This window comes from Hetaerina americana, unplaced genomic scaffold, assembly GCF_022747635.1.
Source record: "Hetaerina americana unplaced genomic scaffold, ioHetAmer1.1.p SCAF_1, whole genome shotgun sequence".
NCBI lineage: Eukaryota > Metazoa > Arthropoda > Insecta > Odonata > Calopterygidae > Hetaerina > Hetaerina americana.
In genome coordinates, this window is record NW_027286069.1 from 77100062 (window position 1) to 77113564 (window position 13503).

At 39.4% G+C, this 13503-nt stretch overlaps 1 protein-coding gene across 1 annotated transcript in view; it reads right to left on the reverse strand.

Annotated features, from left to right (window-relative positions):
* LOC139686704 (lachesin-like) overlaps nt 1-13503 on the reverse strand; it is an 873842-nt gene that overhangs the window by 641055 nt on the left and 219284 nt on the right. The gene's annotated exons all lie outside the window — the stretch shown is intronic.

A 13503-nucleotide genomic window follows, 5' to 3' on the forward strand; every position in this document is an offset into this window, starting at 1 on the left:
AAAATCGCATACGTATCGCCGCCAACGACGACACTGGAAAAGAACGTTGTGTGTTTGCTCCTTTTTTTCCCAATAAAGAAATCACATCCCCCCGATTCCAGTCGCACCCAATCTTCTCGTATCTCTCCGTCGTGTATGGCTCGGAGGGGAACTTTTCGAAACAATCCTGGACGCATAAACATGACAAGTAAAAATAAGCAAGGAATAAGTTTAAGTGTATTTGCTCCGGCGGCAATAGTGGACTGTTACCGCTCAAGCGATCACATTCCGTGGAACCTTTTGCAGAAGGGATTTTGAGCAGTAGGAATGGGGGTGGTTTTAGGTGAAGGGTGGTTAAAGAGAGAGAAAGAGAGTGGGTGGAGGCATAGGAAGATAGGAGTAGATGGAAGAGTGAGGGCTTGGTGGAGGAGAGATGTGAGCTGGAAGATTCGAGAGAGGGAATACGGGAAATGGGCTATACAGTGATGGAACTAAATGCGTTTGCCCCGTTGAGCATTTATCCCATTTCGCTGTGCGTGATGAGCAAATCTGTGGCCAAATGAAATGGATACTATATATCGCTTTTAGAAAGAAGAGATTAAATACTTTTCCTCGATAGATTTTTAAATAAAGGGTAGTAATTTTGATCCTTTAAAAAAAATGAAGTGCTGTCTTCTGAATCGCATAGTTTCACCCTGAATTTATATTATTTCGCTTTAGCCAAAAGACCAGCCTATCGGATGCGGCATAATGACCTCCATTATTACCGCTACTTTACTATTTACTCTCTCATTCGGCATAAACCTGGGGTATGCTATACATGTACTCCTCAGCCCTTAAATACAGAGATTGGTTGATATTCACCGTTCAATATTACCTTGGCAATGAGAATGAAATTCCCTTACTCGATCGATCTGGGGTCCATTTATCAAAGCAAGTTATACAAGTCTAAGTAGTTTGCGAATACAGAACCTTATTAGCACAATCAGTTAGGTCCACGTATTAATTACTTCACCCTTCTCGTGGAGCAATTCCACCTATTTCTCTTATTTTCATTACCATTCTAACTCCGGACGTGCCCATTTTATCTTCTTTTTCTTCGCATGATGTAATATAAGACCTTGATGATTGCCACTTATCTATGAATATAATTCCTCGCTTAACTTATTATCACTTACTTTGATCTTCAAAATCCACCTTTAACTCTCACCAATGTTAATTCAGTCCCACCTGACGTGCCTTTTCAATCAAACTTCACAAAAATTTTAGCTTGTACTGCTTCCTCGTTGAAAATCATATATTTTTTGAAAGTGGGAGTTTTATTTTCTTCATGGGCGCCTTCTTAGCTTAGCTAAGTATTGCATTTCATGTTATCTTAAGTTTTCTATCGCAAGCTTTGAGGCTGGCTAATATTTACATTTGATTCAACTTCTCTTATCTACGTAGTGTCCTTTTTTCGCACACTAATATTTTTGATTACGTCAATTGTTTTACATGTTGCACCCATGAAGCGGGGAATGCAATATTCATGGACTTCAAGAAAAATTACCCGCATATATCAATTCTCTTCCCCTTGCGCGCGCTGGGACACGCGGAACGTTTGTAAATAATACGATTCTATTAGATGGTTTATTGTTTCGCACCAAGTACCATTGTTCGGAGCCAATTCTGTTAATTTGTGAAATAACCAGTTTTCAATCATAGTCACTCAGACTTAAGCCATAGTAATGGAAATTATATTTATACCACCTGATGTTGCCACGTTAATGAAATTATTAAAAAAATAACAATCAATCTGAAGAATCTAGAATAAAATAATTTGCATAACATTAAAATGCAGTCGCTTGAGTGGATTATCGAAGTATTTGTGGTTGAGGAAGTGAAGTCAAAGAATGTAATACTAAAGATCGGATGGCATATAATAAAAGAGACTCGTTACAAAAAATATCTAGGATAGAAGCATTACTATGCCTTAATTAGAACGCTACTTTTGTTCCAACATTTTAAATAAGAATGACAAATATTTGAAAAGGATAATGATTGTGAGAAATGAGCCCGAGATTGAAAAATAAGGTGAAACTTCCACAAGACCATGAGACATTTTCAGAGAACGATAGAAATAATCCCGGGCACCCTTTTCCTTCAGGGTTAAGAAAGGCAGGGTGGAAGACACCAAAGGGAGGGAGGGAGAGGGAAGAGAAGACGGAGTGGAGAGAAAGGGGGAGAAAGAGAGAGAAGGGAGTGCGCTCGCTCCATAAAATTCCTCCTCCAGGGGCCTTCCTCGTTTCGCTTAGCTGGCCTCCCCATCCCCGTTCCCTCCTCCACCCCAACGACACCCACTGGCCTCCCACCCACCCCCTGGTTCGGCCCCATCCCACGGATAACCCCCGTAACTATCCCTTCTCCCCCTCCGCCCCGTGCATTCTCTCTGCTCGAATGCCGTCTCGCCACGATCGCTTCCTCCAACCCCTGAATTTCCTCTCCCTTCGGCCACCCCCCACTGCCCCCGCCTGACCCGGACAGGCCGTACCGACCGACCGTTAACCCGTCTCAGCGGCGTCTTTCCTTTGTTACGTCGCCGCGCGGACACGTAGGGAGCAAACGTCCCCCCCTCTCCCCCCCCCCCTTTGAGTGGACAAGGGAGCGGAGGGCCTTGCGCTCCACTCCATTAGCAATTCCGCGAGTAATCCTCCCCCCCTTTATCTTCAAGTCTTGAGCTCGAGTCGTAACCTCAAGAGGACTCTCATGAATGCTTCAAAAAGGAGACGTCCCCCGCGCGTGAAGGTTGTATTTCCTCCCAAAGCTCGTTCTTTCTTTATTCTCTCTCTCTTTCCCGGGCACCGCCCTTGTGCTTTCCCCGTCCTCGCACCCCCCCCTCATCTCGGGCTTCCTAACCTCCCTTCACTCCTTTCGCCCACGAGGAGCTTTTTAGCGGCGCGAGCTAACTGGATCGTTGGGAGTTTAGTGGATCACGCGGTGCTTACATTCAGCGTGTTTTTGCCCAATAAATACGAAGGCGGTGGACTGTGCTAGTGGTTGAAATTTGAGGATTACGCTTCGCTACACCACACTTCCAGTGCCGTTTCGGCAATCACTTCTGGAGTATAACTCTGAGGGTTGAGTGAGTGGTTTTTTTTCTCTCCTCGGCAGCGAATATTTTCCATACACATTTCTTGAATTTCATTCGAAAGGGATTGGTAATCCAAAGCTTTCAGTAAAAAAATATCCTTCGCTAACCCCAATTTTGTGTAAACATTTTCCACACGTGAGATTATCTACTCCTCTTAGATTGTTTAGCCTGAGGGGGGAAGACACTAGCTTTGTTCATGCGAAACTCGGAACAAGACAAAAAACTCGCTTTCAATATTTAAGCAGGTGGCTATTTTACCCAAAATGGTTGGTAAAAAAGACAGAAATATCGTAAATAAAATATTATCTTGGCCTGGCTGAAGTCCATTTACGACCGACTATATTTAAATTGGTAATTGTTTGTGGTTCTGCACCCATATGAATATTATTTCTTCTGGTATCATCAGTAAAAAGGTATTTAGAAATTGTAAGACTCCTGGTAAGGATGAAATAACCAATAAATAACTGAAAACAAATTAATATTACCAGTTTTATTTGAAATTAATATTCTACCAAAACAGTCAGTAGGTAATGAATATCTATTTTATCATTCAAATTGATTATATGCATATACTAAAACTTGATGCCTACGGGATTAAAGATAGTTTCGTATAAGATAATCTAAGTGATTATCAACACAATTTACTCTGTAGTTAGCATAGTGGTCCAGTCGAGCTTAATGCCTATCCTTGGCTGGAACTATATATTTTTAACAAAACCCACAAAAATGACGTGACATAGTCTACGAATGCCAAAATCAATACGCCTTCAATTACTGGAAAAATCCAGCCATTACCTAATGAAAAACAGCAGTTATCATAAGAGCAGACATGCTTCCGATCAAGATTACTATAAAGACACTCATTTCATTGTATAGGGTTGTATAGACGTATTAATATAGCAATTGCAATATCTAATGAAGTGAGATGTGCAAGGGGAAACACTAAATCTCATTGCCGTAGTAGGATGCAGCTCATTTTATGCAATTTTTATTGTTTAATTAACGAACTTTTATTAAAATGTCTCACTGGAAAAATATTTATGAAAAACGAAATCCATGATTCAATCATGTTAATAACACATTAGAAAGTACATAAATACACCAAATAGATAAGCATAAATATTTTGAATGTCGAGTTAATTTGAGTATATACCTGCGTAACTTTAAAACTGGAAACAAGATAAATAAGAGTGGGTTGATTTAAGCGTTAGTTAAATGGAATTGTTCGAAGAAAGAGAACTTTGTACATATAAGCTAAACCATAGTTTCGTTAAATGGAAATGTGGACATGGAAATAATGCTTTTGAAGACTACTTCAATCTGACTAAAGAACTTCTACAATTCATCTCTACATGACTCCTTGCACACCCCATACTATGTCTGTGTGGCATGTAGCGATTCGATAAAAATATCGTTATGATGAAGAGGAACATGGAACCCGAGGATAACGACACGAGAATAAAAAACCTATAAAGGACGTCGATGATCATGAGATAATGTGTATCATGATCCACGGAAGTAATAAAAATGGTAAAGAGAATACGATCTATTAATTCTGAATACAGCCGTCGCAGATGTTTTCGAAGGGAAAAAAGTAGGTAGGTGTCTTATGCAAACTTTCCAGGGAGCCTAAACTCATTAAATAATTCCTTTCAAGCTACCTAGCATACTTCGCATGCTTTCTTCAGGTTTGCCACATTCAATCGTTTGTCACATTGCTTCATGAATGCTTTCCTTTTTCAGAGACTTTTAAAATTCTTGGCCTGAGAGTGTCATCGAATAAATTCACGCATGACGTCCTTGGTCAAAGATGTGTCCTAGTTCACTCCTTTCTCCCTAATCATTCGCACCACTCCCATACATCCATGGAAACCTCATCCATTCTCTAAACGTGACAGGCCCAGCGCAGCACACTTCTTTCATACATGTACCTTGTTAAGCATATTAAATCCATATTATTCACAACTCATCCATTTGTTCCGGTAATATAAGTAATCTTAACACAAAAAACTAAAAATAAGGAAATTTGTTGTGGTTCTGCGAGCAATAATAAAATATGATCAACACGTTTTTCTATCCCATCTAAAACAGGTACACTTGAGTGTATAATGAAATGTAGCCATATAGTAGTGAAACAGTTGGAATTGAGCAATAGAGCAAACTTTTTGTACCAAACACGCCGTTAAAAACTAAATAGTTACGAATAGTTACGCTACAGGTACAAGATTAGAGCTGTGAAATAGTTTTAAAACAGGGTTTTATAGACCCCTGTTAACTTTTTAAACCCCTGTTAACAGGGTTTATAAAGGACTAAAGAAGTAATTTGGGGATGATATCGGCACCAACATTATTTGATCATAAAGCTTAATGCACTACTAGATAAAATTCAGTAAACTAAAATAAAATAAAAAGAATCGATGACATAAACATTAAGTAGACCAAACTGAGAATGCAATCCGTACTCGCTAGAAATATTCATTAGAATAAAAATTAAATTTTCAATTTGGAAATAAATGCTAAACAATACAGATTGGCAAATTCCAAAGAAACTGCGGGAGATGCCGCATCAGTAACTTTTAACGGAGTCATCCGCTAATGTGCATTTCAATGCAACCATTTCAGAGTGTAAAAATCATTCGCCTTGACTGGGATCCCAGTCAAGGCGAATGATTTTTACACTCTGAAATGGTTGCATTGAAATACAGATTGGATAAAAATATCAAGATAGTTCGTCATATTTGACTATTGTAGCCAATTGACGATAATATTGAAAATGCTAGCTAACTAAAAAATACCTTTATCTGAGTTCCACAAAGTTATAGTGACTTATTTGGCTTTCAAAGTACTTTTAAATTAATGAAAACAAGGAAACTAATCCTGACTTATTTTCTTGTGTTACTCATCGAAGGGACCAATCATGTAAGAAAATTGAAAGGGTCTCAATAATGGAAAATTAAAAAAAAAACAAAAGTGTTCATCAATCTTATTAATATGACATTTAAATTAATTGCAGCAGTAAATTGATGACTTTACAAGACCAATGACAGCAAACAAACTTTCAGAAGGTAATTAAAAGGAAGGATGCCGATGCAGTACACATTTGGAAACACTCAACACTCATGTTTCAGTAGCTTACATAGATTTATACTTGAGGACTAAGTTTCAAGTGTCTTTAAATAATTAATCTCTCACAATATGGATTCCTACCATTAGAATTAGTCGAAAAATACATCTATTGAATTTTCAGAAATTTCAGAAATAATAAGACGATAGATTACTCATAAGGTTCTAAAAAAATGGCGTATCTAGTATGAAAGTGTTACGAATATAGAGCATAAGATCAGGAAAGAGTTTTCCTGTTTATTGGCTTCATCTCGCATTCTTTCATCATTGGAATATAGAGCGGACTCCGACTCATCAAAAAATTTTCAACAGTGTAAGGCTGATAAAATAGGGAGTGATGCAAAAGGGATCCATACTCGCATTAAAAGTGAAACTGCGCATATCAAGAATTTGTATACGAGGCTGCGAGTGAAAGTAGGCAGGCTCTATTGAAGGGCTCGCATATCCCAGCTTCTCCGCCCCAACCCTCCTTCACCAATGTCCTGCAGGAATTCTTCCGACCCCTTCTCCTCTTAAAGACCGCCCTGCGGCCATTGTCAACCACACTTCCCTCCACTACAGTCCTCCCTCCCTTCTCCTTCATCTTCGTCCTCCCTCCACCTCCCTGCCGGCGTCGCCAACCGCTGGCAATGATTTATTCGGTCACCATGGGAAAAAAATTGCGGTTTACCACATTTATTTTTTTCTGCCTGCTGGACACGAATGGGCAGCCCATGTGCCCCGTGGGATACCGATAAGCCTGGATCGGCTTGTCATCAACCTTCCCAAGGGCCGGCCCATAGATGGATTGCACACTGCCCACTCGCCAAGATGAGGCCGGGAATCAGTGCGAAGAAAACCGAGGGCATCGCTTTTAAGACCATGAAGTTCATCTCACACTTTCTCTCGCCCTCGAGGATAATCTCGCATTCGAATTCATCCCGTCACGCATGGAACTTGGGGCGGTAATGCGGAAGGAGGATTTCGGGGAAAATAATGAATGTATTGTCCGAACTATATCTACTCCTTACGAGACCCTGACACCACTGAATTAGACCACGTACCATTCTGTTGAATATAATGGACCACATTTCATGATAATTCCAACCGTATCTTCCTGGCCGACTAAATGTTTCAAGTGCATGATGAAAATGTTCCTCGACCAGTCGGAAGAATTTCGCGAACATTTGGCGGTCGGTTGGCAGCCGTGCTGCCGCTCACCCAACACTCCTCACTCCAGCCTTCCCTACTCACTCCCGTCCCCTCCCCCGCTCTCGATACAACTTCTCCCGCGAAACGTTCCATTTTTTGGAGTGACTCGCCACTCTCCGTAATCCTCTCCCAGACGACGATGACTGAGCTGTCTCCTCCACCCGCTCCCCTCTACAGGCCCTGCAAGATCCTCTCCCATCACCCATTCCGCCTCCACATATCTCCGATTTGCTTCCATCCTCCCCACCTCTCCAAACCCATCTTCACCCTAATACTACGTTCCTGAATTTAAGCTGAATACTTTTTTCCTCTTTACTGCTCCGATTCTGTCTACGCATCACACCTCTTCCTTGGAGCAGTTCAGCACCTCTAAATCAAAAATAATCGATACATGGAATCGTCTACAAATTTGGGTTAATCAACTTGGGATTCCGACCACTTATGTTAATGTACAGACTGTCTCCATTTATCTTACATTGTCACGTGCCACCCGTCACAACCAGATGTCTCATATGGCAGAAAATCTATAGAATGGTAAAATTGCAATGCCTGTGTAAAATTTGGAAATATTATTGATTCATAAGGCGGCCCCACGGCTGATGCGATGCCGCTTTATTTCAGAGCTCGTTCGTTCCATGATTTGAATGTAAAATTCACGGAGAATATTTTCATAAAAACTATCTTATAGGTAGAATAAGGTTTCTATGGAAATAAAACCTCCATGGCTTCAAAGGGCTCTTAAATTTAGAATGACACCTGTATCCAATCATGCTTTCCATTTAATGTATCACGGTATTAGGTGGTTTATGTGCTCTACTAGTTTTGCTCGCTAGTTAGTGCTCGCTAGTGTTTTCGTCATTAACACTCAAATCATTTGATACTATTATATTTGGTCTCATCTTGTGCGAGATTTACAGTTTATAATGTTCTGGATTTTTTTTACCTATTTAATTTCACCAAATACCAATATAGTTATTAGTACCATGCCATAAAATATTTCTTTCGATTCTGAGTAAGGCATTGTTATTCTTTCAAACTTTCCTGTTCTCTTATATGGTACTTTTCTACTTCATTTCCTCTTAACTATCACCAAATTAAACACCGTAGTATATCTTTACTAATAAAACACGGTGCCTCCCACACGACTTACATTTCAGGCTTATGAACTCAAATAGAAAATTTTAGATAGAAAACCATGAATATCTGCAACTTTCTACTTGAATGAAAAAATAAACCTGAAATCTGAGTCTCAAGTGCCTCTTAAAAGGGTTACGGATTACGAAAGCACTGGTTCTAGAAGTGTGATACCTTTTAACAATAGTTAAGTTTAATTGCGTCACCTGTGTACGTAGTCCACAGGCAGTTCCAAGTATATACGCTAACATCAGTCCTATCATCGGCAATTATCAATTCAAAAGGTCCTGGCGCGATATCGCAAGGAATTGCACCATTTATTTATTTGAATACGACTGAAATTTTCCCTTATTTAAAATATACTTATAACATAGAAACAGATGTTTGACGTTATTTTTTATTACAAATATTTACGCTACTAAAAAGATTAATAATTCCTGAGTTAGCATGCGAATTATTGTTTATCACATAGTTAAAATTTTATACATTACTGTTGTTGCAAATGTGGAGTTACAAGAGCATATCAAGTACTCTCACTAATTTTTAGAAAGATTACATTTCCATATAAACCGTCACATATCACTTCAATATCATCATTAAATAAAAACATTATTTTTACTGCCAACAATGAAACATTAACATTTTCCTTTTTTATACGTGCGGGTTTCAATATTAAAGTATGCATTAATCATCAGAAAACCGAAATTAAGTTATTCAGATAAATAACTCGTCACTTATGCTTTAAGTTTAAGCGACAGGGATATCGGGGTATGTTGATAACCAGAAGACTGTCTCTCCGGGATGGGTAACGCATGTGAGCGTCAGTTAAAATTGATTTTATTGTCTCTTTCTACAGTCCTCTAGTTGAAATAAAAATGAATCTTAAAATGAATTTCGTAGCCAGTGACCTTGTTTCTCCTCAAAGCACGAGGTGATGCGTAATTTACGTGTTGTGCTCCAAAGATGTATCCCTCTTTCAGTAACATTTGGCAAGGAAGGCATATTTTATCACAATTTTATTATGAGTAATAAAAACAGAAAAATATTATATATACTACCTTGATCAAAAAGTTCCCGGAATAACCACCGTGTGGCGCTCCCATCGTTCCGATTTGAGTTCTGTTTTTTTTGTTAAATTGGTACATCTGTTGTTGATATTCCCTTTAAATCTTAGTGTCATAACTTGACATTTGCAAAAGTTACGGTCGGTTTTCGGTATGTCCATCAGTGCTTCCTGCGATTTTTCCATTACTTCCTCTAGGCTGCTAAAACGCGTTCCCCGTAATGGTTTTTTAACTCGATTGAACAGAAAGAAGTCACAGGGAGCCAAATCAGGTGAATTCGGTGGCTGTTGGATGGTATTTGTTGCATTTTTCGTCAAAAAATTACGAATTGTGATAGCACTGTGCGACGGTGCGTTATCATGGTGCAAAATCCACGAGTTTTCTGCCCACATTTCTGGTCTCTTTCGGCGAATTGCTTCACGCAAACGTCTCATAACGCCCAAATAATACTCCTTGTTTACTGTCTGGCCTTCTGGCAAAAATTCATGATGCACTACACCGTTGTAATCCATGAAAACCGTCAGCATTGCCTTCTTTTTTGACTGAAAACGACGTGGTTTTTTTGGTCTCGGCTCATTTGGTGAACGCCATTCACTTGCCTGATGTCTGGATTGCGTGTCGTACTCATAAACCCACGTCTCGTCTCCAGTAATGATCCTTTTGATGAATGTGGGATCGGATTCAGCCTCGCAAATCATGTCTTTTGCGACGTCAACACGGTCTCTTTTTTGCATGAAATTGAGGTCTTTTGGCACCAACTTTGCTGCTACACGACGGAAACCCAAATCATTAACCACAATGTCTTGGGCGGATCCATAGGCAATGTTCAAGTCCTCCGCTATTTCTCTGATGGTTAATTTGCGGTTATTGACCAACATTTCTTTTACTTTATCAATTTTTTCACCGACTTTCGATGTCGATGGTCTGCCACTGCGTTCATCATCTTCGATTGACTCACGACCACTTCTGAACCGCTCGTGCCACTGGTAAACGACCGTTTTTTTTAGAGAATCGTTGCCGAAACACTTTTCCAACATTTCCAACGTCCGTGCGCCACTAAATCCGTTTTTTACGCAAAATTTAATACAAGTTCGTTGTTGCAAATTTAAATCCATTTCTGAAATTGTAAAAAATCGCCAACACACACAGAGAGAGATGTACTCTTGGCTACGTAACTTTTGCAAATGTCAAGTTATGACACTAAGATTTAAAGGGACTATCAACAACAGATGTACCAATTTAACAAAAAAAACAGAACTCAAATCGGAACGATGGGAGCGCCACACGGTGGTTATTCCGGGAACTTTTTGATCAAGGTAGTATATATATATATAACTTTATTCATACTTTAGTTGAATGCAATTACTCAATAAAGCGTCATGATGAAGATTAAAGGAATTTTAAGGATGGAATACAAGCATTATAGCAAAGTAAAAAAACCCATAATACTAGATTTTGAACCCCTTTTTAAAATTTTAAATGGATTATTATTCTCCGTATAAGAAAAAAAAGTTCTCAAATGAAAAAAATACGAGGTAAGGCATTGAGTACAAGGTGAAAATGAAGATTAGAGGAGAGAAATACGCAAGGCAAATAATAAAGAATAAAAGAAGAGCGAGTTTCAAGAATATTAACGGAAACGCTTAAGTAGTATTTACGGAGAGGATGAAATATGGTTCTTGACTCTCTATTTCTTTCGAATGAGAGGATATTCTGTCCCTCCTTTTCAATCTATCCCCTCCCGTTCCGTGAAAGTAACAGCTATTCCATCCCATTGTTTCTAGCATTCTAATCTCGCGCGCTACTGTCAGAGTACCCAAGTTCCATCCCTCTATAGTCTTGATTCCCGCAGCCCGTTTCTCTAAGAATAAATTCTTATCGAGAGGTCATCTCCAATTGAAATCACCTCTCTAATGGTCATTCAACCTATCTAGTTAAAATTTTAACTTTATGCACTATCTATTGAACTACTTCATTAACACATCAATGGTCGAATCTACTTTTTTTTAAACGCTGTTATACGGAAATGTTCTTCCAAAAATAATAAAAAATAATTTGTTTTTACTTCTCACGGGCCACAAACGGAAAATATATAACAAAGAATCATGCCATGTCATCACTCACACTCCATGGCCAAAATTCATTTTGAACATTATTTGGAATTTTGTCTTTATTTTATGCGAAAAATCTCTTATGAGCATTATTTGACAAAATGTATTTTTATAATTAATGCTTAACTAATCCATTTCTATTAGTTTTACCACTTACTCAGAGTTTATGCTAAATGGTCGCAGTTAATGTGCCCAATAAATGAACACCCTTTTATTAATCATATTATTTACCTTCAGATATCAAACGAGTATTACCTAAGTCTGTTTAATCTAACAAACAGTTTCAGTGGCTGCGGAGACTTCCTTTGGAATAATTTTCCACAAAAACTCTCTAGATAGCTTAAGATACATCAGTTATCAAATTATTCCCAGGGGACTTGTGAATTTTAAAATAAGCATCGAAGTGTGTAGCCATGTCCCCTTGAGCCCCGAAACTCTAAACCGGATTTAAAGATAAGAGTAGACGTAGATGAAAATTTAGTCCCCCAGATCTCAATTTCGCCCTAATGAACAATGCATGCAGTTGCTGGATTTTTTGTATCCGTTTTTCTCTCTCCGCCTCGCCGAGATAACAGCAACGGTCGCGCCAGTCTCCAACACCCGTCCCCCCCGCATGTCTCCAGTACTCACACCCACTTCGTTGCGAACACCCCGTCCCCCTTCATAGGTCACCCGCCCTCCACACACGAGACCAATTCAGTCGCCTCTTCCTCTCTCCAACCCTTAAGCCCACCCACTCTCCCTGCCTCCGTCCCTCTCAAGACGCAACTCGAGAGATGCTTTCTCTCCTCCCATCGCCCTCGTCACCCCACCCAACTCACCCCAATAAAGCCATCCAATCCCGGCACTCATCCACTCACTCCATCTCAGCACACATTCTCTCTTTCTCTCTCTTTTTCTCATCCTCAGAATGCCTCCCTCCTTCAGATACCACTTCCTTTCTTCCTATTCATTCTCGTTTCCCCACTTCCCCACCACACCCTGCCGCCGTAGTCAATCCTCACACCTAATCTCTTCCTCCTCTGCACACAATCGCGCACAGGGTCCTCCCCCCTCACTTCCCACACCCTCATACCTCGGAACGATTCGCACGCTTTTCTCCTCAAGTGAGGAAGAAAAAAAAGAAGATTCTTCGCCTCTATCGGTGTCCGTTGCCAAAAATTGTTTTTAAAATGTGAACATCGTATGGTAATTCCTGGGGAGATTTTTCGTCACGAATAATCGGAGATCAGCTCTAGCTGGAGCCTTTATGCGTCTAAGAATGAGGAGCTGCTCGCTGAATAGCCTTTTCATTTAATGTGTTAGCAAGATTTTACTTTAGATGAAATTCCATTTTGGTAAGAAAATATTCGGATGCAGATCAGTGCGAAGTAGATGATGGTGTGACATTCAAAAATTAGCATTTCTGAACCCTCCCTAATCGTCATTAAAAAGAAAAACATAGACTTAAAGACGAATATAATTAAATTTTCTCTCGATAAAGCATATTAAAATGCAAATGCAAACCAGGTGAAATGGGTTATTTCCGACTTGAGCGTAACGAAGATCTTGGAGGACTTATTAACGGTGAGCTATCAAAATTCTTCAAAATAAATCTTAATAATTATATGATCTTTGGCTGTATCTAGGAGTTACGTAACACGATGAGAGAATGATGATTGCGGAGGTTCTTTCGAATAGTTGTCATAGAGCGTCAAATCTTGTGTATGATATAACTTAGATACTTTGAGGCACAAAAAGATAAAATCAACTGATACTAATTTGGCACATT